Below are 19,535 nucleotides of genomic sequence, written 5' to 3'. Positions count from 1 at the left end.
TATATATATATATATATATATATATATATATATATATATATATATATGTATGTATATAAATATATAAATATATATATATATATATATATATATATATATATATATATATATCGATAGATAGATATATATATAAATATATATAGATATATATATACACATACATAAATTGTATTTCTAATGAGAAGAATAAAATGTGGAAATATTCTATATGTGCACTATAGCTCCCTATAAATAGAAGTTATATATCCTCTAAAGAAATATAATTCAACTTGGCAGTCTGGCACATTTAAGCATTTGGGTATATATGTTTTTAAGTATGCTAATGATTAGTTAATGAGAGTGCATGCCGTGTTGTGCTACCTGTTTTTGCAACTATTAAGAGGAGAAACCTCATGGAAACTTGTGCGTCCACAGTGTTTGCTCACTAACATCCAAATATTAAATGGTGTCTGAAGTGAAAATATATGTAGATAAAAAACTAAAGAACTGTATTCAAATTGAGAGTTAATGCTTAAACATACAGAAGTATAGTTTACAGTTAGAAACAAATGTCCATCTGCAGCCATTAGGAACATCCTTGCTGTAAGGTTGTTTGGCAGAAAAATTAAAAACTTTGAGTATAGGATTTTTACTTATTCCTCTATGCACTAAGATTATCTAGGAAGGTTGAACATGGTACAGTGTGCTGCAATTGTGCATATCACTACAGCGGTAGCATTGTTGCCTCACAGCAAGAGGTTCTCCTGTTCGATTCATGGCTGGAGTGCCTTCTATGTGGAGTTTGCATGTCCTCCCCATGGTTGAGTGGCCTCTGAAAGACATGTGTGAATGGGCGTGCCTTCGCTGAAGGTTGGGCTTCGGGCTGGCAACTCGGCACTATAAAAAATCTACTGCCAATCATTAGCGGACCGGAGTTCCGCTGTGATGACCCCTAACCAGGAAAAGCTGACAAGACAAACAACAACTGAGGAGAAAGCCTAAAAGATATTTAACATTTTTACTTTTCAAAGAGAGGAGAAAGACAACATAGAATGAATTACCGAGAAGTTTAAGAGTTACTGTCACTTAGAAAAAAAACAGCCATGTGCTCCCAGTTTGTTAATTTCAACAGTGCAGCACTCTACAGAGGCCATAGATACTTATGTTATTGAACTCAAGAACTGAGTCAGATACTGTGAATCTGGTTAATCACATGATTCATATGATAGTTTGTGGTAAAAGAAATTGTCTGACAGTGTATTAAGACACGCAGATCTGAGTGAAATTCTAAGTATGCAGATAAAATAATTAAATGAAATAAAATGGAAGGATGCAGGATAAAATGTGAGTTGTATAAAAAAGACAAACCAAGAAATAGAGCGATCATGCACTGTATTGAGGACTGTGAGGAGAAGGAGAACAACTAGATGAACATAAACTACAGCATAGAAAGTCAGGCCTTGTTGTGAAGTAGGTTTGCCCATTAGCATGAAGGGAAGACATAAAGCAGAATTCAAAGTGTTTGCAATAAATGCAGAGAATGAGTAAAAGTATTGAATTTCAATTAGACGCAGATGCAGACTATAACACAGTCTGTCTTAAGAAACCTTTGAAACTTTAGGACTAAATGGCACAAAAAAAAACTGCATGTACATCCTTAGCATATCTAGGAAGATAACTACTTGATCCAAAGCTACTAATGTGCATGTGAAAGTAAGAAGTGGAAATGTTTGAAATAGCACTTAAATAAGTTACTTTGTTAAATATTCTGGGTTGTGTAGCTTACAGAGACATGTATGTTGCAGAATAGATTTGCAGTCTAAATGTACATATTGAGGAACAGTCATATTATTACAAAGACATCTTAATTAATGTACAAAGCTACAGCTATGATCTTTAAATAGTATGCTGATTTCCTTACTTGCTTAGGAAGCTTTTCTGGAGAACAGCATGCACAAGCATGTCAGCCAATGTTACACCTATATTACAGTACTATAACTAGCTCTATGCTCACCTTACTTGCTCAGTAGCCTTTTAAGTGATATTTTGTCAAATGGCTTTCTAAGTCCTAAAAGTCTAGATGTACAGCCTATTTTGGTTTAATGCTTTGGCAACTCAGTTAATTGTTTTGAATTATGTCTCTAATTCTAATTCTTATTCTAATGTTTGTTCTTTTCTTCAGCAGTGAAGCTTCAATTTTCACTTCAGTCAGTAGTTTTTAGCATCTCTTTTACTCTCAGACCCATGAAGTGAAATTGTGCCGGCTGTGTTCCAGGCGTCAAGAATCTTCTCCTTCTCCTTAGATTTATTAAAAATGTTACTTAATATCATATTTCTCTTGCCATAGATCTGAGTTCTAGGGATAATTATACCAACATATAATTATTAAGGAGAAGTAATTTTGAAAGATTTGTCAGAATTATATCAGCAAACATTTTGTCATTCATTTCAGTAATCAGTATGCCAGTAATTATGGCTGTAATGTACCCTGAGTGGAAGCCACACTAAGCATGAATATTAGGCCTGTTTAATACAACCTAGTCCAACATTAAATATGCTGTTTGTCTTGCTTTATGGAAGACAGCAATAAGCATGTAACAGATCCATAAAATAATTTTCAATTAGTGTGATAATTTTTGATCTTAAAATAATCATACTGCTAGCATTTGTTAATAAAAAAGATGGAACCAAAAGCTAATCATGAGAATTAACATGAAATGAAAGTAAAACTAAAATCACCCTGAAAAAAGCTCTAAATGAAGAAATTAGGAATCCACTTTATTCTTTAGCACTTTCATCCAGAAGAGACTTCAGTGGAATAATAGACAACATTGAACACTTGATTTTAAATTGCTTAAACTGTTTAGCTTTTTGTAGTTGCAATGTTTTTAGTACTAATTAATGACAACCGCCTTATTGGTTTAGAGCAATCTAAAAGCAAGTGTTTAATGTTGTCTGGTATTCTGATGAAGTCCCTTGTGGATGAAAGCACTAAAGAATAAAGTGGATTCCTAATTTCTTTGTTGATGCCTTTTCAGGGTGATTTTAGTGTCAGTTTTAGTTTTTACACCTTACCCATTCTACAGATTTAGTGTAAGCTTACTCTAGAATTCCTAATTAAAGAATTGTACTTCAAGACTAAGTTTGTAGACCATGGAAAAGATGTAGCTAAAGCAGAACTCCCTAGTACTTGCAGTTAATCTTCCGGAAACTAGTCAGATGTATAAGCACCTGGTTATGTTTAAAAGGGACCAATGGACTAGAGTACTTACATGGTTAACAAAGGGAGTAAATAAGTATATTAAACATACTGCATGATGCAGCCTCATGGTAAGTCCCTATCTGGCTTCATGTAAAGCACCAAACTATGTAAATAACAATAGCTTTGACTGGAGTTCTGTGTCATGACTTGTGGCTCAGAGTACATTGACATGTCAGTGCAACATGTCCATGAGCTGTAAATGCAACATTTCTGGACTTCGTTTCTTGTAAAATCTGTCCTCTTAATTAGATATTTAATTCTTCAAAGTAGGGACAACAAAAGTAAACTCTAAAGACGTAAATATAGACATTCTCTCCATAGGCATTGCTGAGTTAGGTAGAAATGTGTCTGATTTTTAATCAATCATTAGTATTCAAACCCATGTCAGGTTTTCACATGAAGTTGATGAAAGAAGTAGTAACTTAAGAGCAAGGTGCGGTTCATAAAACAAACACTTTTCTTCATCCTGTTGTCCGTTATCCCTGATAGTTAACAGTGCTGTAGTATGTGACATGATGTCAAGTTAGGAATTGTATCCTGATTTTTTTTTTTTTTTTTTTTTAATTTTGCTTAAATTTGATTCAGTGAAATCATTAAACCACCAGTGAATACTATATAGTGTTTAGAAGAATGAAGTATTAAATAATTTAAAAACTGATAACTATTAAGGACCACTAGGCACAACTGTATTTTGATCGCAACTCCATTAAGCCACATAACAAGAACAAGCAAGAATTGAAGTGCATTATGACAAAAAGATTAAATTAACAGTTTGCATATTGGCTGCCATTTAGAACACATTGCTAAACATAAGCTCCTGCAGTTTTAATCAAGCTATATGATAAAAGCCCAATAATAAATAAGTTGCCTCCATCCCACATGCAAAACCTGAGGTGATATATAAACTCATCACAGCTGTAAACTGCAATGACTATGTTAATCTGGGTGTTAACATCTTTTTAGTAGTAAATAGCAAAGACCCATAAATCCTGCAGGAAAGATATATTAACTGTTAATACCTTCCTTGTGATTGTGGCAACAACATACTAGATTATCTGTACCAATAAATCTCAGCAAAATGTATGAATTGAATCCACCATATTACCTTTATATCTGGAGCAAGAGCCATGTAAACTATAACTCAAACCCATACTTTTAACAGGAATTAGTATCCACAATATCTAAACAGAAAGAAATGTTCTAGCAATTGCAAGGTAGGGTTTGCCATCCTAAAATGGGGTGCCAGATCCTCAGAGGTGGATTCAAAGGGGAGTATGAATTTGATGATAAGATGTGTGGCAACTAACAATGGGTGAGAGAGCAGCCAACACAGGTGACTTTCAGCCGCATGACCGCTGCAATCTTAAAATCTGGATTGTCAGAGTACCCCACAATAGGTTTTAAGTTCTAGGAAATGAATTCTCTTCATGAAGATGTTCCAGTCACAAATACTAAATTGTAGGTACGTTTACCAGTCTGTCAGCTGCAGACCAAATGTCTTCTGTAGAAAGCTAAAGGCTACAAGTGTGCCTGAGTTGTTTACATTATGTGCAACTTGACTGTGGTATATTGAAACATGTCCACGTAATCGTGAGCCCCCAAATGGGGAAATCTAGACCCAGTGGGTGTTTTATCCTGGTAAATTTCCTGAAGAGGACTGAAGCCTTGAGAGATACTGCCAGGTAGTGCTATCACTTAAAAGTGGATGGGAGGGCTTTTGTGTGCTAATGAATATCTCTGTGATGTGCTACCTAATACTGACATTTCCTTTAAAGCCCAAATGGGACAAAAACTTTTTTACAGGATTAAAGTCTATTGCAAAGTTAGATCTGATGTGCATAATTTTAGATTATGAAGACCAACACCTCCCTCCTTTTATTAGGATAAAAGATGTTGAATTGAAAATCAACCAATGCTTTCCATTTGGGTTGGAATAGTAGTTAAGGTGTTCACCTTGCAGACACATGGTACGTGGTTTGATCTTCTCTATTGGCCTGGCATGTTTACCTATGGCTTCATTCCAAAAAAACTACAGGAAAAGCTTATAAATTGTATTGATCCATTTGCAGTGGTAAGTTGTACACAAATGGTGAAGCATATCTTAAACGTCAGGGTGAAACAGCATCTTTACTGCATTGATTTAGCTTGTAAAAGAGAAGCAAAGCACTTCCAAGTGTGTATCTGTGTGTCTTTAAATCCGTTCATTCCTACAAGCTTGTAATTCAGTTCTGTCATGTGGACAATTGAGGTTTTTGCTGAACTAAGTATATAATGTATATTTTGTATGTTGAGAAGGGTGCAAACAGTTGTTTACAAAACACTGGAATGCTGAAGTGGTTCCCAGAAAAAATGTCAATGTTAAACTTGTTTGCATGCAGGCTGAAAAGCATACAGAACAGGTCCATCAGCTTGTCCATTTACATATATATATATATATTTATATATATATATATATATATATATATATATATATATATATATATATATATATATATATATATACTTGATAAGGTTTCCTGTCAGGATCAGTCATCTGTCAACAATATTATTTTATTAATCCCCTCATAGAATTCCAACACATTAAACGTTTTTTTCTTGATGAATCAAGTATGCTAGTGCCTTAACTGTTAATGAGAATAGGGCAGGGGCAAGGGGAGTCTTTGACTGACACCCTTGATTAAAGTAAAGGTAAGAGAAATTATTGTACCTGACAGGACTTTGTCATATGGTGAGTGGCATATTGCATGTATTTCAATCACAAAAGCATGGGGAACTCTGATCCTGACCCCATAAAAGGCTATTGAAAAAATCAGATGCTTTTCCAAAATATGTTAGGATAATGGTTGCTTGACTATTAACAAACTTTTTAATTCACATACAATTGTATACAGTCCTGACATGGTTAGTACTGAAGTGTACTTTTAGAAAATCCATTTGATTGGGTATAGTAAGTGGAGAAAGGTGGGTTATATTATTTGGCTAACGTTGTGACACAGTTTGCCTTTAAGTTACTCAATAACATTGTTCTGTAATTTATTTTTACATGTTGGGTATCCTTCTCCGATGACACCACTGTGGTAAATTCCTGTAGAAAGGGTGAGGATGATCCAGATGATAGCAAGGTTTGAAAGAGGATGCTCATAGGAGAGGTACTCTCCTTACTCAGTAGTTTGTATAAGCAAGAAATTAGGCCATCCAGAGCTGGCACCTTGCCTGAGAATTCTGACATAATATCCTGGTGGATTTCATCTTAATTAGTTTGGGTGGATAATGAAATGAAGTTGTTATCTGACACTTACAGTAATTTTAGGGACAACAGGGCATTCTTACCTACAGCAAAGCTTCTAGACTGCTTACATAAAGCAACGTTTCTAGACTGCTTACATAAAGCAACGTTTCTAGACTTATGTTAACCTGTTTATCTAATGTCCTGCCCTGAAATTTAGGAGTCAGAATGCTACAGCAACAATAACTCTAGCAGCATAATAACAACATTGCTTTAATCGCTGTGCCAAATGTGTACCCATTAGATCACTTAAACCATATGCTTGCAAGATGTGTCTGTTTCAATACAAATTACTTGTATGCATTCTGCTACCCTCGTGTTTGTTTCCTTTATTTCCTAATCATCTCTTCATTTCTGAATATAGAATCCATATATATCTGAGAGCTAAGAACCAAATTGGATGAATCTGTTTTAGAAAATAGAATATAGATGTGCTGCTCTGCATATAGCCTACAGTTTCCATGTTTTGATGGATGTACTGCCTATAGGTTTATGACTTATATAGCAAGCCACCATTCTTTTAATAAGTGCAACACCCTCAGTGACTTTTATTATCCATGATTCAACTCTCCACTGTTAGTAAACCACAAGAATTGTGCAAAGTGATGCAAAGTTTGAGATCGGACTGCTATGATTTAATAGTGGGAAAGGGAGAAGTTTGTATGATGGAATTGGAGCAGGGACAAGCCAAGAATCCAGTCTTTCATGAGAACCATCCCTTCCATTTCTGAAAACAGTGTATCTTGTGTCCTCCTCACTGAATATTGGCAAGGACTCATAAAGATGATGATCCTTCTGGGTCACCTCTATGACTTTATATGATTTGCCATGTTTTTCTGTATACGGTGGCCATGGGCTAGTTCAACCACTACATCAAATTCATCTCCAACTATGACTTGAGTCAAGTTTTCAGCTAGTGAACATAGTCATATAGCAACATAAAAGATGATTGTTAGTTTGTCTTTTTAGGGCCATAGATTATCCCTATATCTGCGTGATTTGTCTAGAATTCTAACCTTCCCCATTTTACATCTTTATCCTTCTTTGAGCCCCTTAAGGACTCATTTGTGAACTATTATGGATTGCTACACCCTTTCTAGAAGTCTGTGGAAAGATGAAAACTAAAGCTCCCTCACCCCCCCACCCCAAAAAAAAAAAGAAATGCTCAGGCAGTATCTGTGCTTGCAATCAATCTTAGGTCCTGTGACACTATTACTTTTAGCTCTTATTTGAGGCCAAATTGCATTTAAAATTAGAATTGAAACCTCCAACATTAATTTACATTATTCAAAAGAAAATTAGGCAACTGTGATTAATAACACAATTATATATATCGATGCAATGAATATAGGAGCCAAATACTGTGACATTTTTGTAATTGAAAAAAAAAACAGAATCATAACTATTAGCTTTGCTGTAGCAATGTATTAGAAACAGCAGAAAAAGACTAACTGATTCCTTGTTAGAAAACAGTTCAAGTGAAAAGTTAATATCTGCCATATTTGGAAAGACCATGGTGTTTCACAGTGTGAAAGTATGCACTGCCAGTTGCTTAAAGGATACAACTGCAGGGATATCTATACATACCAGGCCAGCCATAAGCTGAGCAGTGCATGATAGAGCTCAAGTCTCCTTTCACTTACCTATAGCCATGCATTGATTCATTTTAGCTTCAAGTCTGAAGAAAGAATGTATTGACTTAGGATGTTGCTGTGAGGAAAAAAGTTCCAAAGATTTCTAATCCATTTTTGTTTCTGTTTTTTTGGGAATGCTGTTGTGGTCCATAGCCATCAAGCTGGGAAATATCTTGCAGTGCTTCCAGCAGATTGTTAGCTGGAGCACAGAATATCCATGCACCTCCTTCCATTGTCATTTTACAGGAGTACAGGCTTGAGTTGTTAGTTCCTTGGACTTAATGAAGCTGGTCTGAACTGTATGAACCAGTGAATTGGGTACTGCTTCAAGATTTCTCAGTGTAGTTGGTTGGTTCTGTGACTTTGTTTTAAGTTTACAGATTATGCCATTTTGTGTTAGTCTAGGGTTATGAACAGTATCAGATCTTTTATTTCAGAGTGACATGTTCTCTGAATTGTGGCTGGATATTTTTAAGTGATCTTCCGTGAGCTTTAATAAAAGAGGGAGTCCACACTGAGAAATGCTCATCTCTGGTTTACAGTATTTGCCAAAATACTTGACAGAGGTGGACTTTCAGGTTGCATTATGTAAAGTCCCTGCTGTCCCCTACTGCATGTAGGAGTCTATGCCCATGAAAATTAGTAAGAAAAAGACTTCCTGGTGGGATGGCTGGTGTCCCATGGCCAGGGTTTAAGGGATTTATCTGTCTTCTCAATACAAATCAAATGAAACAACTTTAAGCTTACTGGCTAACTGTTCCTCTAAAAATTTAAGAATGTCCAATTCCTCTGTTCCTTCCCTTAGGCTAACCAGATGCAAGTTATTTTGTCTAAAGTGATTTTCCAAGTCATAAACTTCAACTACAGTGACTGAATAGTTGTTTTTTGTCCTGCTATACAAACATGTGTCTTGGAACTTTCACAGTTATTCTTTGGATATTCTCTGTACTTTGTGAAGATGCTTTCTTTACTTCGGGATCTGGTAAAACCTCGTTGATTAAAATGACCACATATTCAAACTTACTGTCCAGGCTCAGCAGTAGGTATTCCTAGTGTAGGTGGGGCTGACTTTATGATGTGCATTACCTACTTGTCCCTTATTAGTGTCCATGTTTGGGGCAGCCTACATCCACTCCTTCTGTACCCAGATTCAGAAGCAATATGCTTATGATATTAACTTTTATATAATTCAGCTGCAAGGATATCCAGAAATTAATTAAACCAAGCTGGATTTTGCTTTTATTGCCTGGCTCTTAGGAGCTATAGGATTAGACATTCAACATATCTTGCCACATTTTTAATTTTTGACATATTATATTTTATGTGATTCACTTACTTGTTTAAGGCCACTCATTTCTGCAGTTCATATCTGAAGGAATAAAATAGTCTATGCAATCCAATGCACTCACCATATGCTTTTGTTCAGTTTACTTATTCTCACACTTAAGATGTATATCATCAAACTGACTCCTTATGGAAAACTAAAGCATAAAAAATTTAAGTTTCTGGTTATCTGTAATATGTTAAAGTATTTCCTGGATAAATCCTACATTTTCCTTTCTCAGTAATCAAAAAATGCAAACAAAGGTACTATACAGTGTCAGTGGCTCAACAGATAGCACACTCACTTTTGGTGCTATAAGACGAGAAGGATACAGGTTCTATTCCCACACCAGCTATTTGAATGAATTTCACAATATCTGACATTGCAGTGTAGCATAAAAATCTAAGTTGGTAGAGACTCCGGTAGATGTTGAAAATCTATTGGGCTTATTGACGAAGACAGGAATTTTCTTGGTGTCCTGGCCAAATTTCCCTTAATTGGTATGAATGCCACTGTGGGATACTCCAGAAGACTCACTACTGGCCTAGTGAGTCTAATACAGTCAAGAAAGTAGAAATGAACTACTTCTTAGCTAATTTTGCAAATGGGATTCTGGTGACCATTAATTAAAACTAAGTTTAGAGAGTGTCTGTAGTACAGAAAAGATTTGAGTGCAATTTTTTGAAATGTAAATGAAGACCAGTCATTATTTTACATGTAAACTAGCTTTTCCTTCATTTTTTTAGTTGCTTGCATTATCTATTTCAGAATTGTTGGGAAATTAGACCTTGTTATGACATACAGTGACGTCTTGGCAGAGAAGCCAGTCCCAGAAAACATGCCAGTCTTTTGTAAGATGATAAAATAAACACAGTCACAAATAGCACATACATTTGTGGACATTCAGAAAGATCATCAGCTTGCCTACAGCATGTCTGATATTTGTGAGGAAACTGGAATATCCAGATAAAATTCCAGCAGACAAAATAACCTTTTCTTTATACCCAATGTGAAGCTGATCTTTGCTTCAAGACAGGTTTCCAGAGAACAGCCTCAAGTGAACTATGTGTGAATAACAAAGGCAGTCTGAGATGTGTCCCTGAAGTTTGGGGACATATGTAGATAGTAATCTAGCCTTTGATCATCACATGCCTACAGTAGTAAGGGAATCATTTTATGTTGTGCAACGTATAAACAATGGTATGACATCTAGGTCTAAGTAGGTTATTGTTCTACTGTATTCGGCATTCATCAGACATACCATTGAGTATGTATCCAACCAGGCATATCTTACAATTGGAATGTCCTCAGAAGCTCATCACAAAAAGAATATAAGTCATAAATAACATGTCCTATGCAGACCATCTTGAAGCCCTATCCTTGTATTCTGTTACATGTAGATCTATGCCTGGCATACAAATTCATCTTTGGGTCCCACTCTGGCACACCTCCTGCATATCTGCAAAGCAAACAGCACCAGAAATTACTCATTCTAATGACTTAAACCTTGCCTGTGATATAAATAGGACCCACTGGAGGGACATGTATATATCCCAGAGACTACCTCCTTTTCTAGAACAGTCTTCCCATCCATGTGAAGCAGAGTTCCGCCCTAACCCATGTCAAGTGTAAGTTGGGGAACTTGATGGGGAATAGGCAGTTCATCCTTGGTTTAGTACTTATGTCTGTGATGGACACAGGCAGCATGTAACTGGTTCATCTCCAAGGTCCCTACTTGTAATGGTTTCATCTCCCAAGCCCCTGCTTATACTTACCAGGGTTACCAGAACTTGTCAAAGATTTCATGGATAGGTGTAAAAATATCCAAGTGGTTGTTAATCTAGTGCACACCTGTAAACCTATGAACCTATGAAATAGAAGCTGTGTTGCTATGAAGGATAAATGGTAGAATTACTCATGTCTGTATAATAAACTGTACTCAGAGAAAAGACTTGTACTGCTTTTGAAGGACTAATTTTATGGGCATGTGTTTATTTGAAAAGATTGGACTTTGTCTTTTATTCCCACTTGTACAACACATTGTGACTTTGGTGTATGCAGCTAGCATAAATAAAGTTTGTTTTTTACAAACTGTCAGATTCCAAGCTAATGTATATCTTCAGTTGTGCTTTACTACTCATGAAAGGAATGCAAGCCACCTGGCAAATCCTACTTTTTAAAGTTGCAAGAACCATATGGTAAACTCTTGTTGACAAAACTGCAGAATGGTTAAAAACACTTGTATCCATCTGTGGGTTGCAAAATGGATCATTATGACATTGAGATGGGTTGTGTTGAAGAACTATTGAAAAATTGTGCCTATGTGGGAATTTCTTCTCGAAAATGGTATCCTATTGACAGTGAGAAGGTTTGCTTTGCTGAAATTTTGCTGTGAATCTAAAAACCCAAGTGCAAACTGAAACTGTAGCTGTTGTAGTCTGTTGAGAATGGAAACATAATTGAGGCTTTAATGAATTCAACTATAGCTCTTCTAGAAAGAATTGCACTCACTGATAACACCCTGCTCAGCCTCCAGCAGTAACTACCGACTATAATAAGACTATCATCTACTTTAGTTGGACACCCAACAACCAGAAAAAGTGTAAAGAAACTCAGAATGGATAGCAGTGTTCAAGTTTATTTGGTAGTATTTGGAAGCTTTCACTCACTTGTAATAGCATTTGTGAGAGACATTCACAAATGAATCAATAACTTTTCAGGGAGCCCCATAAAATCCATGTTAAGAAAGGTTATAGAGCCGGATGGGACTAACTGGAACCAGCTTTATTTATTTATTTATTTATTCTTTGTTGACCAGGTTAATCCCAAAAGGCAAGTGTCCTGTTTTCAGGAGAGACCTGAAGTAGTATTTATACCACTAAGGGAAATTTGGCCAGGACATCAGGGAATTTCCCCTGCTTGTCATTGTTGTGATTGGGACCCATGTTGTAGGAACACTTCCTGTTTCCATTCCACGTACAGAGGTGGCCCAGAGAAACAGATGGAGAGAGAAGGAGATGACGAAGTTGTGAAAGAAATGCAGGAGAAAGCAAATATCCAGACCGGAGAATGCATGAAGGATACTGAGGAGATGTTTAAAAGAAATCTGTTTGATGGAGATAGGTCAGCAAATGATGGATGTATAATTACAACCCTCCACTTAAGAGGGTTGTGGGATGATTTACTCAAATAAATGGTGGTACAGAGTGAGCCAGAAAATGAAGAAGATGTTTCCTGTGGGGACATTATGGAGAAAATACAAAAGGAGGATGCAGAAACAATCTGGAAGAATAGTGGTGAGATGGAAAAGAAAATATATCCAGAAAAAGTAAAAGAAGTCAAAAATGGAGTAACAGAACAAGGCAGAAGAAAATGAAAAATGGAAGTATGTGGTAAGAATTCAAAGTAAAGAAGACAAAAGAAATGTTCAGATATTAAGTGTGGGACTCCTTTAGGTATAAAAACACATAAGGTAAGAGCATTTATTCTTAATAAAAAATTGACATTTCGTGACATTATATTTTATACTTTTTTTTAATGGAACATTTTATTGGAGAATATGAAAAAAAGGCTGTACCTTATAGACTCTTTATGTGATAAAAGCATTTACCAAGGAAACAAAAAGAGAATTCATGTGTGTAGTTCAATATGTGTGTATATACCTTTAAGAAGCTATCCAAAGGATTACACAAGTGTATAAATACTAAGCATGTGCAAACTAGACTGCCATTTTGTAGTTAACTGTTGAGATGTAAGAATGCATGTATGTAAGGTCTGTCTGTTAACTAGTTTGTTTGTATTTAATGATGCTGCTCTCCATCCTGATGTGTTTCTGTGCATTAAAGCATGTAAACGAAAACCCCAGCCTTCTTATTATATGTCTTAGAGATGAACAAGCACATGGTGTCAGAAGTGGGATATCTAAAGGGCATGAAGCCCGAACTGGCATATCCATAGGGCATGAAGTTAGAGGCGGCTTAGGTAAAATGATTTAAGGTACTTGCTTAGAGCTGGAGGAATATGCAGCAGTGAGTCATCCCTAAAATGTGCAGAGTTCGCAAAATGTCAGAAACTAATTTCATTTATTAAAAGTTGCTCAGCACTATTTCTTTTTTGCATAATATGAAACGAGGCATACAGAAGGTTCTAAACAATATTTGCACAAACCGATATGTACAATATTGATACAAATATTCAAATTACTACAGAAAATGTTTGAAAAAAAGTCTGAATTGCATAAAATGAATAAATAAAAGGGAAACAACTGCGTTTTTGCAAAGCATGTATTTTTTTCGTATTAGTCAAAGATATCCAAGTTATCAGAATTCTATAAATTGTTTGCATGTTTGTGCAGTGTTACAATGCGGCTATTTCACAAGGTGCAGCCATTGCAGGGCATATTTCACAGAGTAAAGCCATTACAGCGCATATTTCGCAAAGTATAGTATTTTGAAGAACTCATTGTGCATTTGAATGTTTTTACAAGCTCACGTCATTGTTTTTCATACATAATTACAAGGGCCATATTTTCAGTGTGTTTGTGTATACTTTGTGGACATGGCAGATGGATTTCGAAAACCTAGTGCACTTGTGTTTGACAGTAATATTGCTGAGAACTTGAGAATGTGTGAGTAAGAGTACGACACTTTCATACAGGCTGCATTTTCTGGTAAAGATAACCATACAAAAGCATTTATTCAACTTAATTTAGCTTGGTCAGAAGGCATAGAAAGGGAGCATTCTTATATATACAGGAGAAGGGGAATTGTTATATTGTTGTACCGGCTGAATCAAGGGAGGACCCAGAGAACTTAAAACATAAATTTAGAGAAATGTGTAATCCCCAGACAAATGTTACAATGGAAAGGTACTTATTTTACACAAGGGATCAAGGGATCAAAAGCCTGGTGAAACTTTTGCAGCTTATATATCTGACCTGAGAAAGCTAAAATGTGCAGATTTGGTGATGTAAGGGATGAGGTGTTAAAAGACAGACTTGGGTGTGGTATAAAAAATAATGCTGTGAGAAAGATTTTGTTTCATGACAGTGATTTAACTTTGAATAAGACCGTTGAGATTTGTCAGATATACAAGCTTACAGAAAAGCACACAAATATGCTTACAAATGAGAACGTCTCTGGAAGGCACAGTGATAAAGCTCATGTTGATAGTATGCAGCACGTGGTTAAAAGAAAGAGGCCCAAGTATGTGGCAGGTGTATCCCCTGCAGCACTCACCCATAAACCCCAGAACTTTCTAGCAAATTCCAGAGTTTATACAATCTCAGTGAAGCATAAGAGTGAGTCAGCAAGCTAACAGCATGGGTCCCAACCCAGTTTCATTGTCAACTGTCATAATTGTGGTGGAAGTCATGAATCTAAAAGGGAGAGATGTTTAGCTTTTGGTCAACAATGCCACAACTGCATTAAATGGAATCATTTCAAAAGGTTTTGTAAATCAAATGGCCCATATTCTTTTATTAAGAAGGAACATTTTAAGAAGCGAGTTGATCAGGTAGACAGTGGCAACCCTACTCTTTATGTTGATGGTGTGTCAGTGCTTCATGAAACAGTCAGTGCAGTAGATTTAAGGGCAAAGAATGAAGTATTTTGTACTGGTCGGATATATGGCAAGCCCATAGAGCTCAAAGCTGGCACAGGTTCCAAGAGCAATGTTATGTCTGCAGGCACATTTGCTAGAGTGTGTCATGGTGAAAGTCTTGATTTGGCAAGGTGTTTGAAGCTTTTTGCTTATGGAGATGAAGAAATTCAGACTGAGAGGTGAGTACTGCTTTCATGTCACTTTGCTGAAAGAAGCTACAACCTATTATTTTATGTGGTCAAGAGGCACATTCAGTTATTATTAGAGCTCAGAGACAGTTTGAAATTGGGACTGCTTTCATTTAATAAGGAAGTCCACCAAGTTAGTTTAAAAGACCACTACATTAATTTTGCCCAGCACATTTTTTTCTACCTGTGCTGTCCTTTTCAAAGACAAACTAGGCAAGGTTCTGGTTGTGTACTCCATGAAGTTAGACCCAGAGGTCAATCCAGTTGTCAAGCCAGCACGTAAAGTTCCAATAGCCATGCAGGACAGAGTCAAAGCTGAGTTAGATAAAATGGTGCGACAAGGTGTGATTTGTCCAGTTGAAATTCCAACTGAATGGGTATCTTCCATGGTGGTAGCTCATAAAAAAAGCTCAGATGACATCAGAATATGTATTGACCCATGAGATTTGAACAAAGCACTAAAAAGACCTCATTATCCAATATGCACAGTCAAAGAAGTTGCAGCCTTGATGCCAAATTCCACTATTTTTTCTGTCTTAGATGCAAAGAGTTCATTTTGGCAAATTCAGCTTGACAAAAAATCCTCATTGCTCACTACTTTCAATACTCCATTTGGTAGATACAGATTTTTGAGAATGCCATGTGGGATAAATTCTGCAAGTAAAGTCTTTCAACGTGCAATGAAGCAATTTTTTTCTGGGTATCCTTGTGCTATTATAGTAGATGACATACTAGTAGGAGGTCATGATGAAGCTGAATATGACAGAAACCTCAGAAAAGTTCTAGAAAGGTCATGTCAAGTGAATCTGAAGCTCAATCCACACACATGCAAATTCAGGCTATGAGAAGTTCCTTATGTTGGTCATTTATTTATGAGAACAGGCCTACGACCAGACCCCTTCAAAACAAATAGCCATTCTGAAGATGCCAGCTCCAGACAATGTTCAAGCCCTGCAATGTTTTCTTGGCGTGGTCAACTACCTAAGCAAGTTCATTCCAGAATTGAGAAAACTTTCAGCACCACTGAGAGAGCGGACACATAAAGATGTATCTTGGTCTTGGTTAAAGCAGAACCAAAGAACATTTGATGTCCTGAAACAGAGAATTGCAAGTCCACCAACTCTCAGATACTATGATGTTCACAAGCCAGTTACACTTTCCTGTGATGCTTCAAAATGTGATCTTGGTGCAGTCATTCTACAAGAGAATCAACCTGTTGCCTATCCAAACTGAGATGCAGCATGCCCAGGTTGAGAAAGAGCTTTTGGCAATTGTGTTTGCATGTTCCAAGATCCATGATTATGTTCATGGCAGACATATCCAGATCGAAACAGACCACCAATCTCTAGTCACTATCTTGAGAAAACCTATGCATTCAGCTCCAGCCAGACTGTAACATATGATGTGAGATTACAAAAGTACAATTTCAATCTTGTCTACAAGAAAGGCAAACTTCTTTATCTTGCTGATACATTATCCAGATCACCCAGAAATACCACAGAACAGCATAAGAATGAGACTCTTGATTTTGAAGTCATTGAAGTGAGAAATTTGTCTTCCACACATCTTGATGAGCTGAGAGATCACACAGCTACAGATCCAGTTTTACAAAGACTTAACCACTTTATCAGTCAAGGATGACTGTCAAAGCAATCTAGTTTACCTCAAGTAGTGCAATCTTATTTTCCATACAAAGATGAGATTTTGTCTGACAGAGGTATCATTATGAAAAGTCTGAAAGTAATTGTTCCAAAGTCCTTACATCCAGACTACACTACTCTCTTGCATTGTGGTCACCCAATAACTGAATCTACCAAAAGAAGGGCGAGAGGACTAGTATTTTGGCCTTGTACGTCACAACACATTGAGAGAGCACTTTTATCTTGTTCAGTGTGTGATAGCACTAAGCCACATCAACAGAAGGAACCACTTCAGCTACCAGATTCTGGAACTACCTTTGTTGACAGTATCCACCGACGTCTTTGAGTGTAATGGTCATCATTATTTGGTGTTAGTAAACTCTTACTCCAATTGGTTCAAGATTGACTTACTTCCTAACCTAGCATCCAGTACAATCATTACTAAGATGAAGCATCATTTTGCAGTACATGGTAGTCCACACAGTTATTTCTGACAATGGCATGCAGTTTACAAGCCAACAGTTCAAAAGATTTGCTGAAGAATGAGACTTTACTCATGTCACAAGTAGTCCAGAGTATCTGCAGTCAAATGGTTTGGCAGAACATGCAGTTCAAAGTGCAAAGCAGTTACTAGAGATGTCAAAACAAGACAATTGTGATGTTTTTCTGAATCTTGAATTAATTTCAGAAATATTCCTCATGATAAACATCTTGGTTCACCTACTCAGAGACTTCTGTCAAGACAAACCAGAACCGCATTACCAGTCAGTAGTCAGTTGATGGTTCCATGTGTCAAGAACAACAGATCAGTGAAGGCCAATCTGATGAAGAAGCATCTAGCCCAGAAGTCCTATTACAATAAGACCAGTAAACTGCTCAATCCATTATGAGAAGGAGAAGTGGTAAGGATGCAAATGTCCAAAGGTTATAATCATATTGATGTTGTGAAGAATATTGGTCTAGAGCCGAGATCGTACATTGTGGAATCAAAAGATGTAATCTTTAGCCAGAATTGGAAACATTTGAGACTGGTGTCTGAGCCTATACCACAGCAGATAGCCTGGGAGAAAGGCGCTTTATCTCAGAGTGAGTTGACCAGTGTTCCAATTCCAGAGGAAGTTCCAAAGGACATTCCTGTTCCTGTGATGAATCCAAAAGTTCTTGATACGAATTGTGCACCGCAGACTGTCCCTGTTGCTAAGTTTGGTCCCAACTGTTATGTTACAAGATATGGTCACATCTGTAAGCCCTGTAGCAGATATGAAGCAACTTGGGCATGAATATCGTGTCTTGTTTCCAGTGTATATAGCAATGCATGCCTAACTCTGATATTGTTTTGTATAAATGGAAGTCTTTTTAAGAGGGAGGGTGTAGATCAATATGTCTGTATATAACAATATGTCTGTATATAACTTTAAGTAGCTATCCAAGGGATTGCACAAGTTTATAAATACTGAGCATGTGCAAGCTAGACTGCTATTTTGTAGTTAGCTGTTGAGATGTAAGCATGCATGTATGTAAGGTCTGTCTGTTAACTGGCTCGTTCATATTTAATGATGCTGCTATCCATCCTGATGTGTTTCTATGTATTAAAACATCTAAACGAAAACTCTAGCCTTCTTGTCATATGTGCTAGAGACAAACAAGTGACAATGTACAGTACATCTCCAAACAGAGACTTTGAAAGGACATTTTAAAACTTTATGTAAAGAAGTACTGGATATTGCAAAAGTTTATTACAAAAGGGGTTATGGACTGGTGGCTGGGATTGTAATATTAAGTTAAAAATAGAAAGTATAAAAATTATACATATACCAGGCATGATAAATGTGAACAGGAATAGGGGTATTTTAAAATACTGGGGACAACCCAAAACATGTTTTATTATGGAAAAGAATGATATTTGATAAGTAACTGTGACAAAAAAAGTGTTATATTTGTGGGGAAATGGGCCATGATGCAAAAAATGTGAATTGAAATGTTATAAATGTAACAAAACGGGGTATTTCTGGATGGAGTGCAAAAATGAAAATAAGAGTAAGGAAAAAGTAAAAGAAAGAGAAGAAAATAAACAAAGAGAAGACATTTTAGAAGTAGAAATAAAAGAAAATACATATGAGAAAAAATAATGAAGAAGACATAGAATAAGGTTCTGAAATAAGTCATAAAGATGACCTAAATTAGGAGGTAGTAAAAGAGAAAAAAGTATATTGGTAAAAGGGTGAAAGATAGAAAAAGAAAATGTAAAAGGATAAGCACTAAAGAAAAAAAAAGAATGGAAATGGATGAAAAAGAATATATCTAGCTAATGCTTGGGGTTGGTATAATGGCTAAGATGTCTGATGCACAAACACAAAGTACAGTGTTTGATTCTCACATTTGGGAGGGAAATTTGCTAGGTTTAGAATGACCTATTAAGAAAGCTAGCCTTGTAATTAGCTATGAGCTTTGGAAACCACTAATTTAAGGAAAAGAGAAAATTCAAACTTTACTGTGCTTTCTGTAAGTGTAAATAGTCTCAAGAATATACTAAGAGGAATATGACTTTGGAGTGGGGTAATACATGTGATGCAGATGTAATTATATTAGAAGTCACAAGATTTTTAACAAATGAAGAAAGA

The 19,535-nt window shown here is 36.3% G+C and overlaps 1 protein-coding gene across 3 annotated transcripts in view; it reads left to right on the top strand.

The window, feature by feature from the left end:
• KCNN2 (potassium calcium-activated channel subfamily N member 2) overlaps nucleotides 1–19,535 on the top strand; it is a 544,190-nt gene that overhangs the window by 239,687 nt on the left and 284,968 nt on the right. The gene's annotated exons all lie outside the window — the stretch shown is intronic.

The sequence above is a fragment of the Protopterus annectens genome, chromosome 17.part0 (assembly GCF_019279795.1).
Source record: "Protopterus annectens isolate FY-2018-M chromosome 17.part0, PAN1.0, whole genome shotgun sequence".
NCBI classification, from domain to species: domain Eukaryota; kingdom Metazoa; phylum Chordata; order Ceratodontiformes; family Protopteridae; genus Protopterus; species Protopterus annectens.
This window is presented reverse-complemented; position numbering and strand designations above follow the sequence as displayed.